The sequence below is a fragment of the Capricornis sumatraensis genome, chromosome X (genome assembly GCF_032405125.1).
Source record: "Capricornis sumatraensis isolate serow.1 chromosome X, serow.2, whole genome shotgun sequence".
Classification (NCBI taxonomy): Eukaryota; Metazoa; Chordata; class Mammalia; order Artiodactyla; family Bovidae; genus Capricornis; species Capricornis sumatraensis.
Genome location: NC_091092.1, coordinates 55,111,355 through 55,139,030, shown reverse-complemented (window position 1 = coordinate 55,139,030; position 27,676 = coordinate 55,111,355).

The following is a 27,676-nucleotide window of genomic DNA, read 5'->3' as shown; positions in this document are numbered from 1 at the left end:
CACCATTCATATAATGTTCAAAAGCATAAACAAGTAATCACGAGTATGTGATAACATTATAACAGAAAGTAACAGAAATGATTAAAACAAATATTCAGAGCAGTGCTAGCCACTGTGGGGACAAAGGGGGCAAAATGAGGTTGAGGTAGCACACAGGAAGCTTTGGTGATATTTGTAATGTTTGTTTCTTAAGCTTCAGTATGGGTACATGGGTGTTCACCACAATTTTCTTTATGTGAGTGCATATGTGCTAAGTCACTTCAGTCATGTCCAACTCATTTGCAACCCCATGGACTGTAGCCCTCCAGGCTCCTCTGTTTATGGGATTCTCCAGGCAGGAATACTGGAGTGGGTTGCCACGCCCTCCTCCAGGGGATCTTCCCAACCCAGAGATCGAACCCCCATCTCTTACATCTCCTGCATTGGCAGGCGGGTTCTTTACTGCTAGTGTCACCTGGGAAGCCTGCCAATTTTCTTTATACCCAATATAAACATTATTATATCTGTCTATATATTCACTTGTGTATCAAATAATGGGTTGGCCAAAATGTTCGTTCAGGTTTTCTGTACCATCTTGAAAAACCCAAATGAACTTTTTGGCCAACTCAATATAACAAAAAAGAGACAGGGTAATTACACAGAAAAGGAGAGTGGTCAGCTGTGCATGGGAGAGGCATCATGCTCAGATTAGAGGCTGGTGGAGAAGGAGGAGCACGTAGGACAACCACTGTGGGTGTGGGGAATGTCACAGGAAATCACCAGCTTTCCAAAATACTTCTGGGGAAGGGTCCAGAGGGCTCTCTTGGGCTGTATGCTGACAAAAGAAAATCATTCTTTTGCCACCCCTTCCTTTCCTGACTCTACACACTAATAATCATAACCCTAATACTCATACCCAGTGGCCCTGTGGTAAAGAATCTGCCTACCAGTGCAGGAGATGTGGGTTCAATCCCTGGGTAGGGAAGATTCCCCTGGAGAAGGACATGGCAACCCATTCCAGTATTCTTGCCTGGAGCATCCCATGGACAAAGGAGCCCGGCGGGCTACAGTCAGGGGGTTGCAAAGAGTCAGACCCAACTGAAGCGCCCAAACAACAAACAAACAAGCAGTACTAATAACTGCCACATACATTATATATGTACTATTATCTTTATTTTACAGATGAGATAACTGAGGACCAGATAGTTTCAATGGTTTCCCCAAGCTGGTAGTAGCCTTAATAGGAGCATTCATAATTAATAAAGTTGAGATTCAAACCCAGGTCTCTGCGACGCCAATGGCTGGTGTGCTTACCATTGTATCCTCCTTCTTTTCCATCCCACCATCCACATCCCTTGAGGCTGTTTTCATGCTAATCCTGATTTCTGCTTATGGTCGTGATACCAGGGAAAATGGGAAGAGGAAAAAAAAAACAAAAAACAAACTTGCCACAGCAAACTAGCAGCCACAAAGGTCAGGAGTAAATCCCCAAATCCTGTCGGGTCTTTTCCATGAAAGTTATGACATTATTGACTTTTCATGAATTTATCTGTAATCTGGGTGCACAAACAGTTGGAGGAGAGGAAAGTGGCTGACGTAACCTTTTAAATTTCACCCCATAATTAAAGGATGGGTCCTTACTACCGCAGTAATAAGACCTCCTACCATCGCCCTGCCTGTACTAAATCTCCAAAATGTTTGTTTCAAGCTTTCTGTCTTTCTCTATGGCACAGATAGCTGTATTTCCCTTATGCCTCATGTACCTAACCTGTAATGTCATTTGAAACACACAAAGGTGTAATAACACTCTTCTGGAGTCAAGCCATGCACTGCAGCCCAGACCTGAACAAGAACCCTGGATAATGAATGACTCATTATGGTCTGTCTCATTTTTGGTTGAAAATAATCTTTCAATAACAAAACAACAGATTATACATAAGACACATGCTTAACTGGAATCACAGTCTCTAGTTCTAGCAGATAAATTCTGAAAATGCTGCTGATAATCTGAGATTGAGTTTGTTGGTTGTTTCCTAAATGTTATCTTTAATAACAGAGAGCCTCGTAAGCTAACGTCATCTGTCTCCTAGTAGTCACATAATTCAGAATAAAGTTTGGGTTTGCAGAAGACAAATATCAGGGGAAGACATGGGAAATACTGATTGTTTTGCTGGCCAAGGACTAATTTTGCCCCAGATTTTCTGTATTCCCTGTCCAGAGTTGGAATGAATAAAGAAACAGAACAAGAAAGCTTTAATTGACAATATAATGCCCACAAGCATCAACAGATGTGCTCCATTGTAATGAAGCATGTGGGTCTAATTTGGCATCACTAACCACTTGGAGGATCTCCTTGCCGAGTTCTTGCAGGCTATCCTTCTAAACCTATGTTTGGCTGGCACCTGTGCCCTGTTGAAACTGGCATACAACCCTATGGGTGGGCACAGTGCCACCCTAACAGATGGCCATGAGAGTCATCATGCCAGAGAACTACTATTGTTTCTAGCAAGTTTAACTTAACAGCGATTGGAATCTCAGGGAAGAATGGCAGAATGGTGGTCTACCTTTCTGTGGAAGAGAAACCATGATGTGTCTCCAATTTGTGTTTCGGAGTCATTTCTCACACTTAATGAAAACTGACAGGAGAAGAAGTGGCACTGAAACAACCATGTACCTGTTCCAAGGTGCTAGCAAAAAGAACAGTAAGACATTTCAAAGTTCCACAGTAAATTCAACACTCTAGTCTCCTACAGCCCATAAATAATTCAAATCCAATATCATTAAAAGTAATACTTTCAAACATTGTCACTAGAATTAACTTCCTGCTTGGTCACCTACCTTGTTCTGCTCCTATTGATAAAACACACTTGTTCTCTTAACAATGCATATGGGATTTGGAGAACTTTTGGGTTTTTGACGGAGAAGATTTAATTTTAAAACTCACATATTTCTAAATGATGGTTGGAAAATGTTATATGTGAAGCCCAATATGTGCTTGAATTTTGTCAAAAATTGTCAGGCTGGATAGCAGAAGGTGAAGGTGAAGTCGCTCAGTCATGTCCGACTCTTTGAGACCCCGTGGACTGTAACCTACTAGGCTTCTCTGTCCATGGGATTCTCCAGGCAAGAATACTGGAGTGGATTGGATTGCCATTTCAGAAATCAACCTGAAAATATTATAAATGAATGCGCCAAACTGTGGAAAGAAACCCCCAAGATAGGAGGGAGTGTGGGGACATTAGTAGTAGCTGAAGAAAAAGGCTATATTTAGGGTGCAAAAATCATGCATAATATGGAAATAGAAACATATGGTGTAGGTCATATACTCACAGATTTCCTTCCAAACTTATCTCCTTTACTCAAATAATAACTCAATGACTTAACCCCAATCAACATCAAAGTTCTGGGTAGGGCTATTTAGAGTCATCTGAAGGGAAAAGAAAACAGAGCTTATCTTTTATGAGCATCACAATCCCTGGGTTGGGAAGATCCCCTGGAGAAGGGAATCGCAACCCACTCCAGCATTCTTGCCTGGAGAATCCCATGGACAGAGGAGCCTGGTGGGCTACAGTCCCTGGGGTTGCAAAGAATCAGATACAACTGAGGAACTAACACTGCATGTCAAGCATTGTGGTATATATTTTGCATGTAGTCCTTATTTCACACAATTCTGATATGCACAAATTTCAGTCACCTCAGTTCAGTTAAGGGGCAATAGTCCCCAACAACACAGTGCAAATTTAAGTTATTACAGTTTATGAGTTGTGAGTAATTAGATGAAGTACAAACTTCACTGCTAGCTCTTCAGCCCATAAATCACCACAGAAATAACAGCTGTGCCTCATGACTAGTGATGAATTACGTCACTTCTTTCAAAGTCTGTGGTTGGTCACTGAGTGTGTTATTTAGTTCAAGGACATACAGCAAAGTGTGTCACTGTTGTGTTGCCTCTGTCTGGGCTATTGATAAACCATGAAAAATAGTTGTTCTGGAGCAAGTGACAGTGGCAAAATTTTCACATCAAAGAGACTCTTGGAGATATTTCACCATACTGAAAGTACAGAGTTTAAAGTACTGAAAACTGATCCAAACTTGAAAAAGAGTATGACAACTCACCAAGGCATAGAAAAGATGGTTTCTCCCTATTGTAAGTTACACAAGAAAAAGGCAAACACTGTTTAGACTATTCTCAATACTTTTTTAATAATGAAAAATTTAATAAAGACTTTAACTTGCAATGTTTCTACTGTTTTGAATCATAGAATACTAAATACATATTCATTTACAGTTTTATTTCATTTCCCTATATATTTGTAACTGACAATAAAAGAGGCTGAAATGTTTTTATGAAATTTTTAAATGTCTTGGAACTGTCACGATTTTCCCATTAATCAGTGGGACCGTGTGGCATGGTTTCACCTTGCCACTTGTCACTTGTATGGTTCTACACTATTGTGCAAAGTAAGGACTGCCTTATAGTATTTCATGTGAGGCTCTCAAAAAGTGTATGGTCACTTGTATGGTTCTGCACTATTGTGCAAAGCAAGGACTGCCTTATATTATTTCATGTGAGACTCACAAAAAGCCTTGGGTGTAAGTATATGAGCCAAATGTCACAGGTGAAGATCAGGGAACTTAAGTGCCTAGCTAAAGGTCAAACAGTTTAGAGATTATAGAATCATATATAAGGTAGGAGGCACTCAAAAAATGTTCTCTTCAAAATGATATAAACATACCTAATATGACTGGCCTCAAACTTATGCTTTTTCTAATAGGTTATATAGTCTTCTTTTTTTGTTTGTTTGTTTGTTTTTTATTTTTTATTTTTTTCTAGTCTTCAACAATCACTTTTTTTTTTCATTTTTTATTTTTTTTTTTTAAATTTTAAAATCTTTAATTCTTACATGTGTTCCCAAACATGAACCCCCCTCCCCTCCCTCTCCATAACATCTCAGTGGGTCATCCCCATGCACCAACCCCAAGCAAGCTGTATCCTGCGTCAGACATGGACTGGCGATTCAATTCTTAATAGGACCTACCATATATGGTAATTTTATCATATGCACATATATGATAAATCATTTAGGAAAAGAATTATTATTTAATAAATCATATTTGGTTAACTGGATAGCAAATGGGAGAAAAGTCAAGATTTTTAAAAAGTCAGCCCCAACTAAACTACTAAATTTTGTGTATGAGATGAAATCAAAAGCTATATACTAGTTAAAACTCTCCCTGACTCTTCATATCAAATTCAATTCAGATGGATCTAAAACATAACAACAAAAAACAATATCATCAAGGTTATAAAAGATCATTTGGTTAAATTTTTCTCAAAAGCTTGAGGTGAGAAATGTCTGACATGTCACAAGAACCAGAAACCATAATTTAAAAGTCTGGAGAATTTGAATATAAAGAGATTAAAAATTAATATAGAGTTAAACAACATCTCAAAATTTAAAGGAAAATGACAAACTGAAGAAAATATTTTCAACCACATGATAAAAATAAAATCACTAATTGTATTTTTAAAAAAGAAGCTCATTATATATTGGGACTATATACAATAAGCTTTTATAAACTGAAAATGTAAGAAGAAAAATATTAAAACTGAAAAAAATGCCGAAAGGTATTTTATAAAATAAGAATAGCAAAGCAAGTGGAAAGCATATGAAAGTATATTCAACTTCAATAATCATCTAAACAGCACAAATTAAAAACTACAATTCAATATTGTTGCTCACTTATTTCCCCAGCAAGCAAAGGTGAATTCTGTCAGCCCCAAGGAGGCAAGCACAAAAAACAAAAACCCATATTCATAACAATGTCATGAATAGGAAAAAACTAAAAGAAATCCAAATGTGGACAGGTTAAATAAATTACACACTGGACTAGCATGTAGCCAACAAAAAAGATGATTTTCTTTTTTGGACATGGAAGTATGTCTGCAAACATACCCCCCTTTCTGAGTTTTTTCAACAATAAAAGTAGGATACAGAAATAAATATAAAGTGTACTACCATTTATCTAAGACATGTGCACACTCTCTGGTTCTGTTGATTTGCACCTACTGTACAGATCCATGTGACCTGGCATTCTGAAGCACAAAACTACAGATTTGCATAATATATATTTTATTATTTGTGGAAACACTTAAATCTTTGTTCCAAACCTAACAGGTCAATTTCTTTCAATGGACGCTAATAAAAAATAATAGTGAAAATAGGAGTTAACACAGTAAAATGTAGAAATGCCATACTTGGTGCAAAGAAAACACGTGATCTACCCAAAGTCGGCAACATGCAAAGAAGTCATCTGAATGTTAATCTAAAATGGTGATCTAAATAATGGAAACTCTCCTAATACTGGTCACGCGTCACTACTAAGGCACAGGGATTGTAAAGGAATGGCGACATGGACCAAGGCTGGCTGTGAGCTCTTCATTGTAAACAGTCCAGAATTGTCTCAGCAAATCCCCGGAAATGAGACTCACCAAACTTAATATAGTAGATAACTCTTGGATATGGTACCCAGTTTTTTGTTTTTGTTTTTATTTCAGCTTTTTTGAGGGTATAATTGACAAAGCTGTAAGATATATAAAGTGTGTGTAGTGATGAGATGATATACAGATATGTTGTGAAAAGACTCCACACTCAGCAAATTATACAATACAGTGTCATCAACTATAGTAACGTTTCACATTAGATGCTCAGACCTTATGCATCATATAGCTGAAAGTTTTGTACACTTTTACCAAGTTCTCCCAATTTCCCCCTGACAACCGCTTTTCTACTGTGTGTTTCTATTATTTTTACCTTTTTTTTAACAATCCACATATAAATGATACCATAAAGTATTTGTCTTTCTTTGTATGACTTATTTCACATAGCATAATGCCCCCCAGGTCCATCCATGTTATTGCAAATAGCAGGATTTCCTTCTTTCTCGTGGCTGAAAAACATTCCATTGTATACATATACCACATTTCTTTATCCATTGGTGGACACTTAAGTTGTTTCCATATCTTGGCTATTGTCAATAATACTGCAATGAACATGGGGGTACAAATATCTCTTTAATATCGCTACCCATTTTGATGTGAAACTTCTCTCATAGCACTCCTAAGAGAATCTTACCCTCTCTAAAATTATGTTACTTTGAGGAAAGAACGGATAGATTCTGCCAAGTCACTTATTTGTAAACTTTGTTAGGATCACTGAGTTTATTTTGGGGGTGTGAATATGCCTATTTTGACCCCCAAAAAAGGAGAGATTCAAATAATTTCTTTCAATTCTGAATTTAATTTACTGTTTCTTTGTTTTTCAAGCCAACCCTGGTCTTGCAAAAGCAATACTGCAAGGCCTGAGGTTAACATTATGCACAGGATTAAGTTATCAGAAGATGAAATGAGGTTGTTCCTATTTTCCTGGGTCATCCTTGTGCCTATGCCATTTATTTATCTAATAAGAAACCACACCTGAGGGCTGGCCTTGAGAGAGTACAATCTGCCCTCTTCCTACCCTGCAGGCAGTTCCTTTCACAAACTGTCTTTGATTTCTTATTTTTAATTAGCATGTTTTGCTTAATTAGTGGCCAAATGGCAAAAGTCATTCTAAAGGTAAGTTCCTGAGCACAGCAACTGTCCACATGGACACAGAATCATCAACCTGGTTCCTAGTTGCATACTCATATCTGGGCAGATATAGCAGAAAAACAATTTACTTTCTATCTTGGGTTTAAATAATTAATTAGAGTAAAAGGAGGAAAAGGAAAAATGATGTCTATTTGATCATAACATGAAAAGTCATTTAGGAGAAAGTGGTCTTCCAGTTGTTTGTATCTTTTTTTTTTTTTTTAATCAAAATGGATCTAAAAGTGGCCTAACTCTTCACTCCCTGCCTCTGCTGTGAGCCCAGTGGTCAGAGTTGGATCTTGAGGGGTCAGCCAGATGGAGTGCACCTCCCAGGCAGCTGAGAGAAAAGAGAGCACATAGTATGGGCTGAGGTTTGAGGGAAGGGCAGAGCCAAGGACTGGAAGGCAAAAACAAAAACAAAAAAATCCAAAATGCAAAAGCAGGGACTCCCCTGGTGGTCCAGTGGCTGAGACTCCACCGTCTTAATGCAGGGAGCACGGGTTCCAATCCTGTGTCAGGGAACTAGATCCCACATGCTGCAAACTAAGACCTGGCACAGCCAAATAAATAAATATTTTTAAAATCCCAAAGCAGAAATCTAAAGGAGAGGCACAGTCAGAAACAGGTTCTGGCCCCAAATATAGGACTTAGCTTACTTTTTAACCTTAAACATGCTACTTAACTTCCTTGAGCCCCAACTTTTTCATCTATGTATGCATGCATACTAAGTCACTTCACTCGTGTCTGACTCTTTGCAAATCTATGGACCGTAGCCCACCAGGCTCCTCTGTCCATGGGATTCTCCAGACAAGAATATTGGAGTGGGTTGCCATGCCCTCCTCCAGGGGATCTTCCTGGCCCAGGGATCAAACCTGTGTCTCTTATGTCCCATGCATTAGCAGGTAGGTAGTTTACCTCTAGCATCCCCTGGGAAGCCCATCATGTCTCATGGGGCAATTAAAGGAGAGAACAGAGGGTAGGGAAGAGAAAGGGCAATTCACTCAGAGGCTATGGTATGTTCCTAGGTGGGAGGGTTGGAGCATGAGGAAGACTTGGTGTGACTTGGGTTTTGAGGACTGGAGGCCAGGGTGTGACGTGTGGAAGATGGATAGGGGAGGGTGGTGAGAGTCAGGGCCAATTAGGAAGGTAGGGGGCAGGTATGAAAGATTTTGAATGCTGTACAAAGAAGCTTCTCCTCTAGGCTGGGTTTCTCCTCTGACCTTTGAATTTTTATAAGCAAGTAAGTGATCTGATCAGATCCAGGGGAAGAAGGAATTTCTCTATAGTATGACAGTTAAAACTACACCAAACTTCTCTGCAATACAATGTAAACATTTTCAGAAAAACAAATTTAAATTATTTAAAAGCTGCAGAAGCCCTATGCCTTAGATATGACATTCATAACATTAGATGTATTTGATAATTACCTATGTTAGAGTCATTGTCTAAAAAAACACAAGATTCAATCCTTTTAAAAAAAAACCAAAAATCATTTAACAAAAGAGCTTTGAGAAAGCAGGCAATGTAAGGACAACAGACAAGCGAGAGACTGTCTTTAAGTAGATGAGAGTAAAATTGAATGGGTTGTTTTTTTTTTCTTTCAGCTTAGACATGTTTATTTAATTACACACATATCTATTTTAACCCACTAGTGTGTTACCACATCATAACATTTCCAATTCAAACTGAGAATTGTCGGGAGTATGGTTTAGCATTTCACAAAACAACTGCATATCAACCCATTCAGGCAAACTATGACCTATTGCTTTCACAGTAACCCAAAGACTCCACACCCCAAAATGCTAGGACATAGAATAATATAAGACCTCAAGCGGGGGGGGGGGGGGGGGGGAGAAGACTGCCAGAAATTAAAACATATGTTTCCCCAAAGCCATTGAGATGTATGAAGACAGGAACACAAGTCTGTGAATACAGTTCACTTACAAGAGATGGCACAGGCATGGTCCTAACAGCCCTGGAATAGGAAACATTTCTCTATGGAACTGGACTATCTCCCTATCTGTAAACTCGATGCTGTAATGTTTTGACTACCATGTGTAACCTTTTATTAACATTCAACAATCTTTGAAAATAATTGCCTTCTCCCAATAAGGAATCTGTTCAAAAGCAATCAGGTTATGTAGTTATTTCCCATTCCACCGCAACCCAGGATAAAGGCCCTTCCTATAATGCACACGTTGGGAGAACTGAATTCTCAGTAAGGGGCTTTCCTACATGGTTATGTTAACATTGCCTTGTGTAGCACTCAGCCCCAAAAGGATGATGTACACTTACAACACATTCTTCACCATATGCCAAGAGCTTAAATCATCTGAATCAAAAACAACTGCTTTCCTGAGGTAATATCAACTATTAATCACACTATCAATGAAAGATAGTCAGCAAATCATATTACCCCACTTTCTCTTCTAATCAGGGAATCCTTTAAAAAGGCATTTAGAAAATTACCCTCAGTAACAAAACACAAAAGTCTGAAAGGCTGAAAAGGAGGGTGCTGAAGAGGTTAAGGTACGTCTTCCCAGGGTCCATACCAAAAACATAATATTAGATAATGAACATTCACGTGGGTTTCTCATTCTCTATTTCAAATTAACATGATGTTCTTTCATTAGGCAAGGAAGCGCCAATGTAAATCAAACAAGAATAGACTCTTTCCCTAAATAATAAGTGAAGAAACATGACAGAGTAGGAAAGTACCAAATTAGCTACAAATTTTCCATCTCATTGTTTTCTGTAAAATAAAATTTTATAACGAACACGCTCCATACAAGCTGTGCCGGTAGGTCTCGCTTCCAAAAACACTCACAGAGCAGTAATAAAAACCAAGCATGAACTCTAGGACATCTGCTATGGCATTGTCATCAAATGCAATCATTTTGGTCACAAATCTATACTCGCTTCAACTTTTTGTTGAAATATTAGTTTGTCTGCAGCATCTCCAATCTGGCACGCGAGGACTGACAGATGCTCTGCTTTCACCTCAGCTTCAACTTACACGGCTCCTCATTATACCAGCTATAGCTCGGCAAACTATTCCTCTGTTCTGGAAGGAGGACAAAATGCCATCTGTCTCTGCACGGTTATCCAAACGAATACTGCAGTTTGAAGAAACTAGGCTCCAAATGGAAGGATGAGGGCGAGTTGCACCTTAGCCATATCCTATCACGAATTAGATGTGTATGTGTGTATGTAGAGAGGCATGTATATTTACATGTACACATTCTATATACATGTTTGTATTATACATATAGTAGCATGGGCTCACCACTCAAGTTTCCCAATTATCGCATGATGTGAACATTTCCAAGCCAAAAGCATGCCTCACCTTTCCTAGCTCTATCCATAACCTGTGCAGTTTACATCATATGACACTAATGACTAGCCACAAGGCAAAAGAGGTCCCCCAGAGAAAGATTTCAAGGTCATTCTACAACTGAAAGCAGGTGGGGAAGACTTACTATAAAAACTGGGCTAGATTTAGAGACACTGTAGAGAAGGAAAGGAGGAAATATTTTTACGGACATGGAAGGACAAGTGAATTTCAATCCAGTCTCTATCCCTGCAGGTTGGGGTGAGGGGTGGCAGAGGAGGAAGGCAAAGAGGAGGAGGCCAGGGGTAAGGATGACACCACAGAGCCCCTGAAGATGCTGCTGCTGGCTTTTGTGAGCCCCAAGAGTAGGACTGGGGCTGGGAAGACACCAGAGATAACTGCAGAGCAGACTCCTTACCTGCCACAAAATGTGGAACTTGAACTTTCTGTGCAACTGCGTGTTTAGCTTTGCTTCCCATGCTTCTGTAGACGTGCAGCACAGAAACGGAAAAGAACTTTCAACGTGGAGAGGAATTTCATGCTTCAAGAAATTCAAGGACCTCTTTAAAGCCAGTGTTTTCTTCTGCAGAGGCGCCACAGATCAAGACCAGTTGGGTTAAGAATCTTGAGATTTGAAGACTCTGACTTAGGGGATATTCAGCCCTTTACTCCTGAACCTCTTGACATTTAAAGTTGCCTGCTCAGGGCCAACAGTATATTCTCACTAGCTAGCAATTGATAGGTACCTAAGGCCTCCTGGCATCCATATGAGGGCCCAGTCATTTTCAAACTAAGTCTTCGTCTGGACCCCTAACCCCAGACATCTGTCTAAAAAATTGACAAGAATTAGAAGTCAAAATGAATGCTGTTGTGTTTTTTTTTTTTCACTCCAAAGTTAATTGGTTTGGATCTGTTTACATAACCTTTGGTTTAATTCTATGGTTTTTGTGAAATGAGATTCTGAAAACCTTATATGAAAGCAGTCCAATTCCCATATGGGTCAGTGAACTTCACTCCATCACATGTCACAGCCGCATGACGTCCCCTCACCCCACTGAACCATCTGGCAAATGGTGCTGTTGGTCACCACGGGAACTAAGGGGAAAATGTGGCCAGATCCGTACAGTCCATTCTCGTGGCTGTGAGGGACTATGGGAAATCAGGAGAGCCATCTCGAGACATGCAGGACAGCTCATTTAATTTTGCTGGATTTTCCTCTCCCATGTTGAACTTCATTCATTGGCATCATGACTGCCAGAGTTGTCTGCAGTTCCTGGGTTCACCTGTAATTAACCTGTAATGATAAAACTCTGTGGATTTTTAATGATGTTAGTCTGTTTTATTGTCATCAAGACAATAGAAACTCTGTCACGAGAAAGGTTTGCCTCGACGTGGAGGCACATTTGAAGGAAAAGCAAGCACCTGTGCAGGGCCAGAAGTCCTGCTCTGCCTCAGGACAAAAGCTGCCGCTGAGACAGGAAGCCCACCCACGTCAGCCAGGCCATCCGTAAAAGTCCTCGGCTTCACCTTGCAACCATCCCCCTATTATGCTCCAGGCACCTGACTGCTCCCTGCTCCTCTGAACTCTACTCTCCTCCCGGACTTTACATTTCTGACTCTCCTCTAGCTCTCTGTGGCTCCTAGCATTCTTTATTAGCAGTCCCCTTGGAGCATCCCTGATACTCACTTAGCTTGCTGCTGGCCAGAACCATTGTGCTAGTCTCAAAAGCAGGATAACACTGGAAGTGCTTTGGATAGAAAGTCCAGAGATCTGAGCTCCAGCCCCAACTGGACCACTAAAAACAGCATGACCTGAAGCAAATCCACTACTTTCTTGGTACATGTCCTTTCTCCTTTTTCAGATGGAGATAATTACACTGATCCCACCTCTTTCCACAGGGATAAAACAGTGCCTGGCATAGAACAGGCACTCAATCCATATTTACTAACATATGGAAAGATTAGAAAGTGAGAGTGTTGTCCAAGGTTAAGGTGATATGAAAACATTATCTCCATAGCAAAAGAGTTCCAAAGTTTCAAGCTTCTCAAATGTTGTTTACTCACTAAGTTGTGTCTGACTCTGCAACCCCAAGGACTGTAGCCTGCCAGGCTCCTCTGCTCATGGGATTTCACAGGCAAGAATACTGGAGTGGGTTGCCATTTCCTTCTTCAGGGATCTTCCTGACCCAAGGATCGAACCTGCGTTGCCTGTGTTTCCTGCATTGCAGGCAGATTCTTTACCACGGAGCTACCAGCAAAGCCCATGCTTCTCAATATAGCATCAAATCTAAAATGGTAGCAATTTCCAAGTGACAGTCTTGTACATAAATATGGGTACATTAACAAAATGGGAAGGACTAGAGATCTCTTCAAGAAAATTAGAGATACCAAGAGAACATTTCATGCAAAGATGGGCTCGATAAAGGAAAGAAATGGTATGGACCTAACAGAAGCAGAAGATATTAAGAAGAGGTGGCAAGAATACACAGAAGAACTGTACAAAAAAAATCTTCAAGACCAAGGTAATCATGATGGTATGATCACTCACCTAGAGCCAGACATCCTGGAATGTGAAGTCAAGTGGGCCTTAGAAACCATCACTATGAACAAAGCTAGTGGAGGTGATGGAATTCCAGTGGAGCTATCTCAAATCCTGAAAGATGATGCTGTGAAAGTGTTGCACACAATATGCCAGCAAATTTGGAAAACTCAGCAGTGGCCACAGGACTGGAAAAGGTCAGTTTTCATTCCAATCCCAAAGAAAGGCAATGCCAAAGAATGCTCAAGCTACCACACAATTGCACTCATCTCACACGCTAGTAAAGTAATGCTCAAAATTCTCCAAGCCAGGCTTCAGCAATACGTGAATCATGAACTTCCAGATGTTCAAGCTGGTTTTAGAAAAGGCAGAGGAACCAGAGATCAAATTGCCAACATCTGCTGGATCATGGAAAAAGCAAGAGAGTTCCAGAAAAACACCTATTTCTGCTTTATTGACTATGCCAAAGCTTTTGACTGTGTGGATCACAATAAACTGTGGAAAATTCTGAAAGAGATGGGAATGCCAGACCACCTGACCTGCCTCTTGAGAAACCTATATGTAGGTCAGGAAGCAACAGTTAGAACTGGACATGGAACAACAGACTGGTTCCAAATAGGAAAAGGAGTACATCAAGGCTGTATATTGTCACCCTGCTTATTTAACTTATATGCAGAGTACATCATGAGAAACGCTAGGCTGGAAGAAGCTCAAGCTGGAATCAAGATTGCTGGGAGAAATATCAATAACCTCAGATATGCAGATGACACCACCCTTATGGCAGAAAGTGAAGAGGAACTAAAGAGCCTCTTGATGAAAGTGAAAGAGGAGAGTGAAAAAGTTGGCTTACAGCTCAACGTTCAGAAAACGAAGATCATGGCATCTGGTCCCATCACTTCATGGCAAATAGATGGGGAAACAGTGGAAACAGTGTCAGACTTTATTTTTTGGGCTCCAAAATCACTGCAGATGGTGACTGCAGCCATGAAATTAAGCTTACTCCTTGGAAGAAAAGTTATGACCAACCTAGATAGCATATTGAAAAGCAGAGACATTACTTTGCCAACAAAGGTCCGTCTACTCAAGGCTATGGTTTTTCCAGTGGTCATGTATGGATGTAAGAGTTGGACTGTGAAAAAAGCTGAGCGCCAAAGAATTGATGTTTTGAACTGTTGTGTCAGAGAAGACTCTTGAGAGTCCCTTGGACTCCAAGGAGATCCAACCAGTCCATTCTAAAGGAGATCAGTCCTGGGTATTCATTGGAAGGACTGATGCTAAAGCTGAAATTCCAATACTTTGGCCACCTCATGCGAAGAGTTGACTCATTGGAAAAGACTCTGATGCTGGGAGGGATTGGGGGCAGGAGGAGAAGGGGACGACAGAGGATGAGATGGTTGGATGACATCACCGACTCGATGGACGTGAGTCTGAGTGAACTCTGGGAGATGGTGATGGACAGGGAGGCCTGGTGGGCTGTGATTCATGGGGTCGCAAAGAGTCGGACACGACTGAGAGACTGAACTGAACTGAACTGAACAATGGTGGTTGTGGTGGTTTAGTCACTAAATCATGTCTGACTCTGGCAACACCATGGACTGTAGCCCTCCAGGCTCCTCTGTCCATGGGATTCTTCAGGCAAGAATACTGGTTACCATTTCCTTCTCCAGGGCATCTTACAGACCCAGGAATTGAACCCAGATCTCCTGCATTGTAGGCAGATTCTTTGCCACCTGACCTATGAGGGAACCCCAAAGTGAAAGTGAAAATCGCTCAGTCATGTCTGACCCTTCACAACCCCATGGACAGGAAGGTCTTAATGGCTAATATTTTTTAAGTGCATATTAGGTATCAGGTAATAGTCTAAGCACATTATATGGATTAATTCATCTATCCCTTACCACAACTGCACAATACCTTCAACTGGGTTTTACTTATATGGAAACTGAGGCTCAGAGATGTTATGCAACATGCCTTAAGTCACCCACACAGGGGATAAATGAAAGCACAGGGATTTGAGTCCACACTGTCACTGGTTTCAAAATCTGTGTTTTCACGATGCCATTCTACAGCTGAAGGTGAAAGTAAAATAGGCAGCAGAAAGTATATTGGGTTGGCCAAAAAGTTCATTTGGGTTTTTCCATCACATGTTCCTGAAACACCTGCACATACTTTTTGGCCAGCTCAATAAATTAGCTAATCACAAACCAGACTTATGTTGATGTCCTAGATCCCAATAACTAAACAGAAAGCAGAAACCAATTATAGTTGAGCCTCCCCAACACAAAAACTACAAAACTAGAGTTAGTATCAATAACCTTGATGACAAACATCCCTTTATAAAGCAATCCCTCTTTTTTGCTATCAGTCTGCATGCGGGCACATTAAGGCACCATTCACTTTGTGTCATATACAGTTTGCAGGACGTCTGCTGCATTTTTCCTTCATTATGTAAGGCAGCCATGAGAAAGTAGAAGGATCAGTCAACCTGGAGTCAGAAGGGCAGGGTTATGGTCCTTGCTGGCATCAATCACCCTCTGTTTCTCACTGGTAAATTAAGGAGGTTGGAACAGATTTCATATTAAGCTTCTGCAGGGGCTACAATTATATGGTCTTAGAATGCTGAAGTTAATATTATCCCTTGAGCTTAAATGGGTTGAGAGCAGAGTAGAAGGGAGCCTCAATGTTCTGAAACACCAGAGAAGGCACTGGAAAATCCACAGAACCTCAATCCAGAATAGTCTGTAGTATCAGCCCTAAATACTTTAAATTTCTCATGGCAATAATGGGATTTAACTTTTTATTTTGAATTGGGGTATGGCCAATTAACAATGTTGCAAGGTTTCAGATGAATAATGAAGGGACATGTGTCCCTTGTCCCCCAGACCACTGTCCCATCCGCTGCTACATGACATTGAGCAGAGTTCCCTATGCTATATAGTAGGACCTTGTTGGTTATCCATTTTAAATACAGCAGTGTATACATGTCCATCCCAAACTCCCAAATTATCCCTTCCCCCTACCCTTCCCCCCTGGTAACCATAAGTTCTTATGGTTCTCAGTGCTTACTGAATAAAGAAATAATTCCAAAGTGTGTGCTCTCATCGTTTTTGATGCTGTCACATAATTAATTTAGTGAAACTTCAAAACAAATATCATTCACGTTTTAGAATCGAGGAAGGGGGAATTTGCTGAAGGTGAGTGAGAAGAAAAAATAGCTATGCACAAGAAAAAATAGCTACGAAGTGGGAGAATCTGGCATGTTCCCAATCCTGACCTTCTTACAAGGTTTTCATGTTATCTGTCAATTATGAATTACTTTTTAAGAAAAAGGAAAAAGGAATCTTTATGGAACATTACTTTAAGTGATGGAGCTATGTTTCTTGAGCTCATTTTCAACTTTGCTGCCATCCACTCACACCTCTGTAAATGCAGACACATATACCCAGGCTATTGGCCTCTTGGGTTTCAGGTTTAGAGTCATTTGAAACCCCTACCGCAAACATCCAGCCCGGCATCACTCACTCATAGCACTGCCATGAGAATCACCCATTGAGCATTAAGAGGCATACCAGGGTCTTGTGTGCTCTTTCAGTTCCTTCCATCAATTTCATGCATTCCATATTAATATAAAAACAGGCACATTCATGCTGAAAGACATTTAAGATTATATAAACTCAAATGGATAACTTTTTTGGTCTTCATTGGGTAAGAAATGAATAGAAATAAAGTATATCTTTTATTTCCCATACACTGCAATTTTATAAAACTGTCAGTGTTGGTTATTTAGGATGGAGCAAACACATAATTTCCATTGAAATGGTATGAAAAGCAAAAGCAGTGTTAGGAGTTTCACAGGTTTCAGTGACTGGCTTTATAGAAGGAAGTCCCCAACATCACCACACCCTCCACAGGGGGTCCTTGGGCATCACTGGCACCATGTTACTTACATTAGCAAATAATTCTTGCTGCTGCTGCTGCTAAGTCACTTCAGTCGTGTCCGACTCTGTGCGACCCCATAGATGGCAGCCCACCAGGCTCCCCCATCCCTGGGATTCTCCAGGCAAGAACACTGGAGTGGGTTGCCATTTCCTTCTCCAATGCATGAAAGTGAAAAGTGAAAGAGAAGTCATTCAGTCGTGTCCGACTCTTTGCAACCCCATGGACTGCAGCCCACCAGGCTCCTCCATCCATGGGATTTTCCAGGCAAGAGGACTGGAGTGGGGTGCCATCGCCTTCTCTGAATAATTCTTAGCAGGAGCATATAATGGCAGACCATGACCCATCATCACTGAGTCTGATCGGGGGGCCTACTCCTGAATGAGGCCACTCATAGCACAATCCAGGGCCACTCCCACGGTGTCAAACCTCTTCTCACACACATCTGACAGGTCTATTTCTCCCACTCAACAGAAAGTTCCTCAAGTGAGGCGTCCTCTTCTTACATCTCTGTGCTTCTGTGCCTAGGCCCTGTGGGTCTGGCGCCTGGTAGGTACCCTGCACAAGTTCACTGAATGAATACAGGTGGACTCTCCAGACACAGTTCATCTCTTTTTTCTAGTCTTCAAAGCAGAAAATTCAAAAAGGCATTTCAAATGCCTGTCTTTACTGCAGCTGCCTGGTTAAATCTGCTCACTTCTCATAGAGGCCATCTTTTTGCTTCAGTAAGGCACACATCTGACAACACAAGTTTACCTCTAAAGTGGAGTGGCTCCATTTTGAATGACAAAATGAGATGGCCAGGAAGACTGGACTACTGCAAAGCAAACTGTGATCCAAACCGCGAAGTGAGGGTCATTCTCTTAGACTGGATCTTCCACAACATTCCATCCAGTTCCTGTGATTTGCATTATATGTTTAAGCACAACAGTTTGAGGAAGCTCTTCTCAAACCATTCGCTCACTTGGGAGTTATTCCTTCTCATTTTTATTGATGCAATTATAATATCTTAAAATTCTAAAAGATCTTGATCCCAGTCTTTCACCCAGATTACAATAGAATAGAAAGAGCATGGTCTTTGGTACCATTTGGTAGGCAAAGTTTTAAAATGACCCCCACTGATCCACATCCCTGCATAATCTCCTACTCTTGCATATGGGCAGAACCTGTAACCTATTTCTAATCAATAGAATGTGGCAGAGGTGATAGAATTTTGCATGTGTAACTAAGGTCCCTAATTAGTTGACCTTAGTTAGTTGGAAGGGAGATAATCCCAGGTGGACCTGACCTAGCTGGGTGAGCTCTTTAAAGCAAGATCTCAACCCTCCTGGAAGTCAGAGACTTGAAGGACCAGAGATACTGTCTCTATTCATTGCTGGATTAGCAGAAGCAAGCTGGCATGTATTCTACAGACATAAGAAATTAATTCTGCTAACAATCAGAGCCTGAGAGTGGGTCCTTCCCTAAGTGAACTTCCAGATGAGAATGCAGCCCAGACGATACCTTGATTACAGGCTTGTGAAACCTTGAGCAGAGAACCTAACAAAGCTACACCTGAACGTCTGACCTACAGAAATTGTGAGTTAATAAATGAGTGTCATGACAAGTTGCTATGTTTGTGGAAATTTGTAATGCAGCAACAGAAAACTAATATAGCATCATATACCCCTGGAGTCCAAAGCTAGCATCACCTCCTCCTATGCATGTATATCACTTCACACTTTGGACCTTAGTTTCCTAATCTATGTAATGGAGGTTATGTCATTTATCTTACAGGCCCATTGTGAGAAGCAATTAATAAAAGGAATATTTGTTGAATCCCACTCAATGCCAGGCATTGTTCTAGTTGCTGGGCTTTCATAAAGGAACAAGCCAGACAAGGTGCCTATTCTTATAGAATTCAAACACTAGTGACAGTAAACAGTTTAATATATGAATGAATAAGAACATATGATGAAAATAGGATGACATGGTAGAGAGTGACTAGGAGGCACACCAATTGAGTGGCTGAAAAACTCTCCAAAGAGGTGACATCTGACCTGAAATCTGAATGACAAAAAGGAATCCATTGTGTGAAGATCAGAGGGCAGGGTATTTCAGAAAGACTAAAGAGCAGATGCAAAGCTTTCAAGTAGGAAAGAGTTTTGTGTTTTTGTGGAACAGCAAGAAGGCCATGGAGGCTGAAGCAGAGTGAGCAGAGTGGAGAGAGGGCAGGGATGAGGTGGAGAGGTAGGCAGGGGCCACATCATATAGAGCTTCATAGACCACAGTTAAGAAATTGCTCTTATCCCATTTTCCAGTGGAGGGTTTCAGCTCCAGTGAGTGGCAGTATCTGATTTCTATGGTTTTAAAATCACTCTACTGCTGTGTGGTACTTGGACTATAGGATTGAAGGCGGGAAGACAGAAGTATTGCAGATGGTCGTTCAGTTCAATAAACGATTTTATCAGTGATTAAATACAGATTGAGGCCCCACACAAAGTGAAATGCCATATTGTTTCTGTGTTTTCACCCCCTACCCCTCTTATTTTCTTACACCAGTAATCCAGTGTATGTGTACATCCAGCATCTGACTCAACCAGCAAGGCTAGAGCAGGAGGTTTCTTTTATAAGGTAACAAAAACACTATGGTTAAGTGAACTCACAAGAGCTAAAACATGTGAAAACCACGATATATTAGGGTGAGACGAGGATCCAAAAGGAAGGATGTAAACGCCCAAGGTGACCAGAAAAAGGAAAGGAGGCAGGCTATAGGATGAAGGAAAAGAAACGGTTAAAATCAAATGGGGAATGGGTAGGAGGACAGCCTAGGTCAGGGGTCCCCAAACCCAAGCCACAGACCAGAAACAGTGCATGTCCTGTTACAAACGGGACCTCAGCAGGAGGTGAGCAGTCATTGAGTGATTGAAGCTTCCTCTTCAGAGTACATCATGAGAAACACTGGGCTGGATGAAGCACAAGCTGGAATAAGATTGCCGGGATAAATATCAATAACCTCAGATATGCAGATGACACCACCTTTATGGCAGAAAGTGAAGAACTAAAGAGCCTCTTGATGAAAGTGAAAGAGGAGAGTGAAAAAGTTGGCTTAAAACCCAACATTCAGAAAACTAAGATCATGGCATCCAGTCCTATCACTTCATGGGAAATAGATGGGGAAACAGAGGAAACAGTGACAGACTTTATTTTGGGGAGCTCCAAAATCATGGCAAATGGTGACTGCAGCCATGAAATTAAAAGATGCTTGCTCCTTGAAAGACAAGTTATGGCCAACCTAGACAGCATATTAAAAAGCACAGATAGTATTGTGCCAACAAAGGTCCATCTAGTCAAAGCTGTGGTTTTCCAGTAGTCATGTATGGATGTGAGAGTTGGATTATAAAGAAAGCTGAGCACTGAAGGAATGATGCTTTTGAACTGTGGTGTTGGAGAAGACTCTTGAGAGTCCCTTGAACCGCAAGGAGATCCAACCAGTCCATCCTAAAGGAGATCAGTCCTGGGTGTTCATTGGAAGGACTGATGTTGAAGCTGAAACTCCAATACTTCGGCCACATAATTGGAAGAACTGACTCATTTGCAAAGACCCTGATGCTGGGAAAGATTGAAGGCAGGAGAAGAAGGGGACAACAGAGGATGAGATGGTTGGATGGCATCACTGACTCAATGGACATGGGTTTGAGTAAACTCCGGGAGTTGGTGATGGACAGGGAAGCCTGGTGTGCTGCAGTCCATGGGATCACAAAGAATCAGACACAACTGAGTGACTGAACTGAACTGTATTTACAGCTGCTCCCCATCATGGCTCACGTTACCACCTGAGTTTTGCCTCCTGTCAGATCAGTGGCAGCATTAAATTCTCATAGGAGCACAAACCCTACCGCACTTGAATCCTCCTGACATCATCCCCATCTCACCCTAGTCCATGGAAAAATTTTCTACCACAAAACCAGTCCCTGGTGCCAAAATGGTTGGGGACTGCCAGTCTAGGTGATCACTGAATATCTAAAATCTTCAAAGATATTCCACAATTTCCAGATGGAACATGCAAATGGATTAGCTGAGTTTAAAGGGCCAGGCAAAACAAAAGAGAGGCATATGTGTTGCACATATACATATATAAACATGTGTGAATATTCATCATTTACCTGGGACTTAAATGGATGAACATGAAGCCTTAAAATAGAATCTGTTTCCCTGGGAAAATCTCTAAAAGAGTTTTAGCAAGCTGAGGAGTATCATTAAATATAGTTTTTTTGTGTGTGTCAGAAGTGTTTCTGTTTGCCAAAGCACTCCATTAATTAAAGACATTGTGTGATCTTAGACCCAGTCAGTAATTCCACCTTTAACATTCATCATGAGCGAAAAATGGAAAGAAACCAATGAATTGTGACTCAAAACATCTCACTAATACATCTGACATATCCAGCAGATGAACAAAGAAAGGGCTTTGACAGCATGGAGTGCTAAACAAATGCACAGTAATAGAGATAACCATCTCCCCCAGAGGGCCTAGGGCCCCAATGACAGCCTCACTCTTTTTCAAGAAATAGTAGGGCAACACCCAAGAACACTACCTATTGTCATTTCCAGTAACAAAAGCCTCGAAACACTCCATGCTTCTTGTTATTTTTAGTTTACAATAAACTTTCCATCACTTAGAATATAGATACTGTTAAACCAACAGACATATCTTAAGTGTACGGTCCATGGGGACAATTTTCTTAGGCCTAAGAAAGGTTTTGTTAAGCTTCATTACAAATGCTGAAAAACAAACAAACAAACAACACATGAATACAGGAGGGCTATCAGTTTCACTCTAGGGCTTTCTCAGCCTGTATTTATCTGTTTGTAATTCTTTCTCATGAAGTCACTGTATTCGGGTCTGATCTTTTCTTGTTTCCCCAATCCACCCTCCTCCCATCCAAAACCAGTCCAATACCATATTGATTTGTTTTTTATACTTACAAGTGAGCATAATCATAGGTTATAAAGAAAATCTGACTAAATAAGTCAATATCAGATCCACAGCCATCTATTGGTACATAAGAAATAGTCACTCTCCAGTGTTTATTCTTCAGTGCAAAAAGTTTATTCACTATTGAAGAGCGATTGGCAGGTCACATTCAAGTTTAGAAATGTGAATTCAATTACCTAAGGCCACTTAAGTGAATTTCCACTTAAATATGGTGTCAGCTCAGAAGTTCTAAGTCATTTCTGACTAGTAGTTTTTGATCTGATGGAAACATTTAATCAATTATCAAAGAAATTAAATTATTGACCACTCTATTAAAGTTTAAGGATATGTACAGAGTGGCATTTCTAAGGGTGAATCCAAAGGGGTATATTTGTGTAAAATATACAGTTTTTTACTTCTCTGCCTCTTCTTTTAGGCTCTGAACCCCATGAAGGCAGAAACTGCCTTTCATCTCAGTGGCCCTCATGGCAGAGTGAGTGACACATATTAGGTTCAAAAGAAATGCTGTTCAACTAAGGACTGTAAATTCAAGGTCTATGTCCTGAAGTTCTTATATTTGAATAGAGAAAATTTGGGTACACATGCAAACTATGATAATATGAGGCAGTTGATTAAAAGTATCTTATGCCTAGAACACATTAAATGCAGTAAAAATACACGAGATGAAGAATCACTTTAGGAGGGGGTAATATGCAAAGAAAGTCACAGAGAAATAGAATTGGGTCAGATTCCTAAAGATGAGTGAATATGGTTATAAGAGATGAATATTCTAAATGCTGGGGATTCTAGGAGCAAATGCAGGTAAGTAGGAAAATCCAGTGCATATTCATGAGATGAGAAATATTCCAGATGCAATTAGACATAATGTTGGGCATGTGTAAAAGAAAAAACTACAAAAGTATCTGGAAGGCAGATTATAGAGGTCCCTCATACCAGGTTAGGAATTTGGACACTACTGTATTAAGTAGTCAATTTGGTAGAATTTTACTCAAGAGTCACTAAAGATTTGTGAGTAGATTGACATAAATTACAGTAACTACTTGTGAGAGATATCAACAGAACTGAAAGTTATAGCTAACAGTTAGAGAGAAAAAAATACAGGAAACCTCAGATGAATCTACATAGGGAACCACGTGAGTTACATACACGGAGTGATTAAACATGGAGATCATCAATCCAAATAGAAGAAAAACTCAGGTACAATCAAAACCACCTATGCATCAGAGCGAGTGACAGTAATAAATAAGAATGAACATCCTCTAAAAATGCTAATGTGAGTAACCACAAGAGATCAAAACAAAAACCACTATGAGATATTCAATATTTTGTCAGACACATGAAGGCTATCAGATCAAGTCTAACTTTTATGTCCAAAATGAAACTTAAGCATGCAGACATTGCAAGTTGAAATACACACGGAAGGAAGATGAGTGTGATGCCAGGTGAATCCCAGCTCCACCACTCGGGGACCTGAGGCAACTCACTTAGCTTCTCTGACCCTCCATATTAGCAAAATAATGATTACAATAACAGGCATCTACAGAGTTGGTGTATCAAATGAGAAAATGCAAGCAGAAAGAACCCTATGAATTGAAAAGGCCAAGCTTAGTTCTCAGAAGTTGGTGTGTCCCTGGAAATCACCAGGGAGCTTTTTTTTTTTTTTTTTTTAATCATTTGGCTGTGCAGCACAGCATGTGGGATCTTAGTTCCCCAACCAGGGATCGAACCTGTGCTTGTTGGCAGTACGGAGTCTTAACCACTGGACGTTGAGGGAAATCCCACCAGGGAGCTTGTTTAAATGTACATTCCCAGTGCCACTGCCACAGAGACTTGGGTAAGCAGGATGGCAATAGGGTTCTGGGGTTTTCTTTTAAAAAAAAAAATTGTAGTTTAAGAAAACAACATAAAATTGATCATCTTCACTGATTTTTTAAGTGTATAGTTCAGTAGTGCTAAGTATATTCACTTTGTTGTGCAACAGATTTACAGAGCTTGACCCCCAGCTCTCTGCTTCCTTTCCCCCCAGCCCCTGACAACCTCCTTTCTATTTTCTCTTTTTATAAATTTGGCTTCTTTCCATACCTCATACAAGTGCAATCATATAACATTTCTCTTTTTGTGACTGGCTTATTTCATTTAGCCTAACATCCTTAAGGTCCATCCAGGTTACAGGATAGATCAGAATTCCCTTTATTTTTTAAGGCTGAATAATATTCTATTGTATGTATATCAAAATTACATTTTTATTTATCCATTCATTGGTTGATGGACACATGGATTGCTTCCACCTTTGGATACTATGAATAATGCTTCTATGTACATAGATGTGTAATATTAATATTGCTTCACGATCAGTCCATTATTTTGAATATATATAAGTAGTGTTTCCAGATTATGTAACAGTTTTTTTTGTTTTGTTTTGTTTTTTAGGAACCACAATACTAATTTCTACAGCAGCTCTACCATTTTACATTCCCACCAGCAGTGCACCAGGGTTCCAATTTCTCCATATCCGTAACAAGACTTATTTTCTGACTTTTTTTTTTAATAGCAGCCATCCTAATGGATATGAGGTGGTATCTCTTTGTGGTTTTATTTGCATTTTCTCTAATTCTGTCTCTAAAGGGATCTGCATTTTTAACATGTTTGCCGTTGGTTCCAATGGAGAATCACATTTTGAGAAAATCTGCTCTAGGTCAACAATGGTTGCTGTTTTTCAATCAGTATGAGGGGCATGAAGGTGGCCATTGCCTTTTCAGCACAGATACTACAAGAAAATCCAAGACTATCCTTCTTAACTACATTATAATTGCACTAAGAACTTATTTCCTAAATTCATCTAACAATGGATGCTGACTTTTTGCAATTACTTTCTTGCTACAAGCCACTGGCATGATGCAAGTGCAAGTTCAAATCACCTATGACTGACATTCATCACTGCCCATCCATCTAACTGGTAAAGACAGGTATGTATATAAGGAGCATCTTGAAGAATATGATTTTCATTCATGAAATGTTATTTATACTTACCCATATTTTCCAACGAAGAGAATATTTCTTCACTCGTCTCTTTTCTTTTGGCCACAACCACTATTTTTAGCTCACCAGCATCCTGACCCACCCCCAATTTTAATTTTCTGCATAATTTGTATGTGCATTCATTTTACCACTGGAGTGGGAGTGCCAGTCCAATCCATGATATACTCTATGCCACATACACCACGAGATTTTTCTCCCTTTGGGTATAAAATAACTTGATCTTTGCACAAAGGTTCATGGGAATAACCAAACAAAATTGGGAAGGGGGTTATCTTGGAAGTTGAAGAACAGTAAGAATCTTCACTAAAAGCTACATTTGGAAAATATTTATCAAGAACTTAGTATGTACCAATTACTCATAGATTCAAAGACCAGAATATTCTAGTCACCACTTCCTGTAAAAAGAATCCTTTTGATCTAAAGTACTTTCAAGACTGAAGCCACAGCCAGAGCTACAAATAAATTGAAAGACTAACTCATTCATTACTTCTTTAAGTATTTTCTAAGTCTATATTGTGTTCTAGGCACTGTGATAGATGCCAGAGATAGAATAACATTTCCATTCTAAAGAATGATGTTTCATCATTGAAGAATCATGCTTGACCTAGTAGGGGGCATCTATTTTCCAGTCTAAGTGTTGCTAGATCAAACTTATTTAGCTTAACCTGAACAATAGACCGCATTCTTGCCTTCTTAATCTTTGCCCATCTATACACATCTCTTTGTTCTGTATTGCTCTCACAGACCTCCCTATTTGCTCTTAGTGGTAATATACCTATGTTTATTACTGATCCTCAATTATTAATTTTTTCCATAGGATTGAAACCTATTGCATTAAAAAAATAAGCTCATAATACATTAAGGCAGTCTATCACTTCTAAGTTAAAATAGTACAAGGAGTGCTTGACTTCAAGAATAGAAATATGAAAACCAATATAAACTATGTTATGAAGTCAACAAGATTTAGGTAAAAGCCAAAGGAAGTTAATGGAGAAAGTTTCTGGACAAAGACCATTCATCTGTTCTCCCAGACACAGCCCCTTGCCACCACACAAGAAAAGACAGTTCCAAATATCCAATCAATGGGAAAGTCCACGCATTGTATGGCAAAACCAATACAATATTGTAAAGTAATTAACCTCCAATTAAAATAAATAAATTTATATTTAAAAAAAAGAATTTGACTGTTACCCAAATAGATATTTTCCCAGACAGGTGATCTTAAATTACATTATTTTGCTTTAAAATGTTCTGGCAACATAGAATGACATATATGTTTCGCTTTGGAGAAGTATGAGGATGGTCTTTTCGGGGTCAAAGTTCCTAGGGGTAGGGTAGGGAAAAAGTTCAGGCTGCTGGTAACCATGCTGTAAAGAGAATTCTAGGCCTCAGTGTTATCAGAAGCTCCTCCATAAATCAGTAACTAACCCAACATTAAAAGGCAAGAAATCACTCTGAAATAGGGAAAATTCTTTTTTCCATCTGAAAAGAATACTTCCACACCAGCCTTCAGCAATTCTTTCCCTGGAATACCAGCTCTCTAAAAAACCCACCATCGTGGATAAGAATGAAGGCCTAGGAATCACGCCTGTTGATGACATCTTTGGTAATAGAGTCAACCGAGAGCATGCCAGTTACTGCTATTTCTCCTTAGTTAGTACTTGGCACACTAAGGTTTCAGTGAGAAACCAAGAGGCATTACCATTTTGCAGCAAAAATTAAAAAATCAGGGAGCTAAGAAATGTGTTCAAATCTCACATTCATTCACTGCTGTGGCTGGAAAAGCACACAACTAATGAATGTTTTCAGCTGAAGTATAATCTCATTCATAATTGAAAAAGAAACTCACATAGCTACCAATAAGTTCTGGTAGTCTATGCAATTTTAGGCCCAGAGAAGCTGGGGTATCTGAGTGGAAAGAAGGGAGGCACCCACCAAGCATTCTAAGAGAAAGGGCTGGCAATCAGACAATACAGCCTACTAATGGTTGTAAACTAATGGTTTTAAACAGGACATGGCCAGGTGGACCTAATTATATGATGTTAGAGTGTGCTCACCTTTGCCCTTTGGGCACATTATTTCTCTTGGATGAAATTACCTCCCCCCCTCACCCACTGGATTCACATATCTGAGGCCTATTTTTCTTTAAAACACAGTCTCTTCCACAAACTATTCCACAAATTGCTCAGTCTTACAGGCCATGTCACCCTATAAAGTATTTCAGATTTGAGTTGCTGTCTGCAT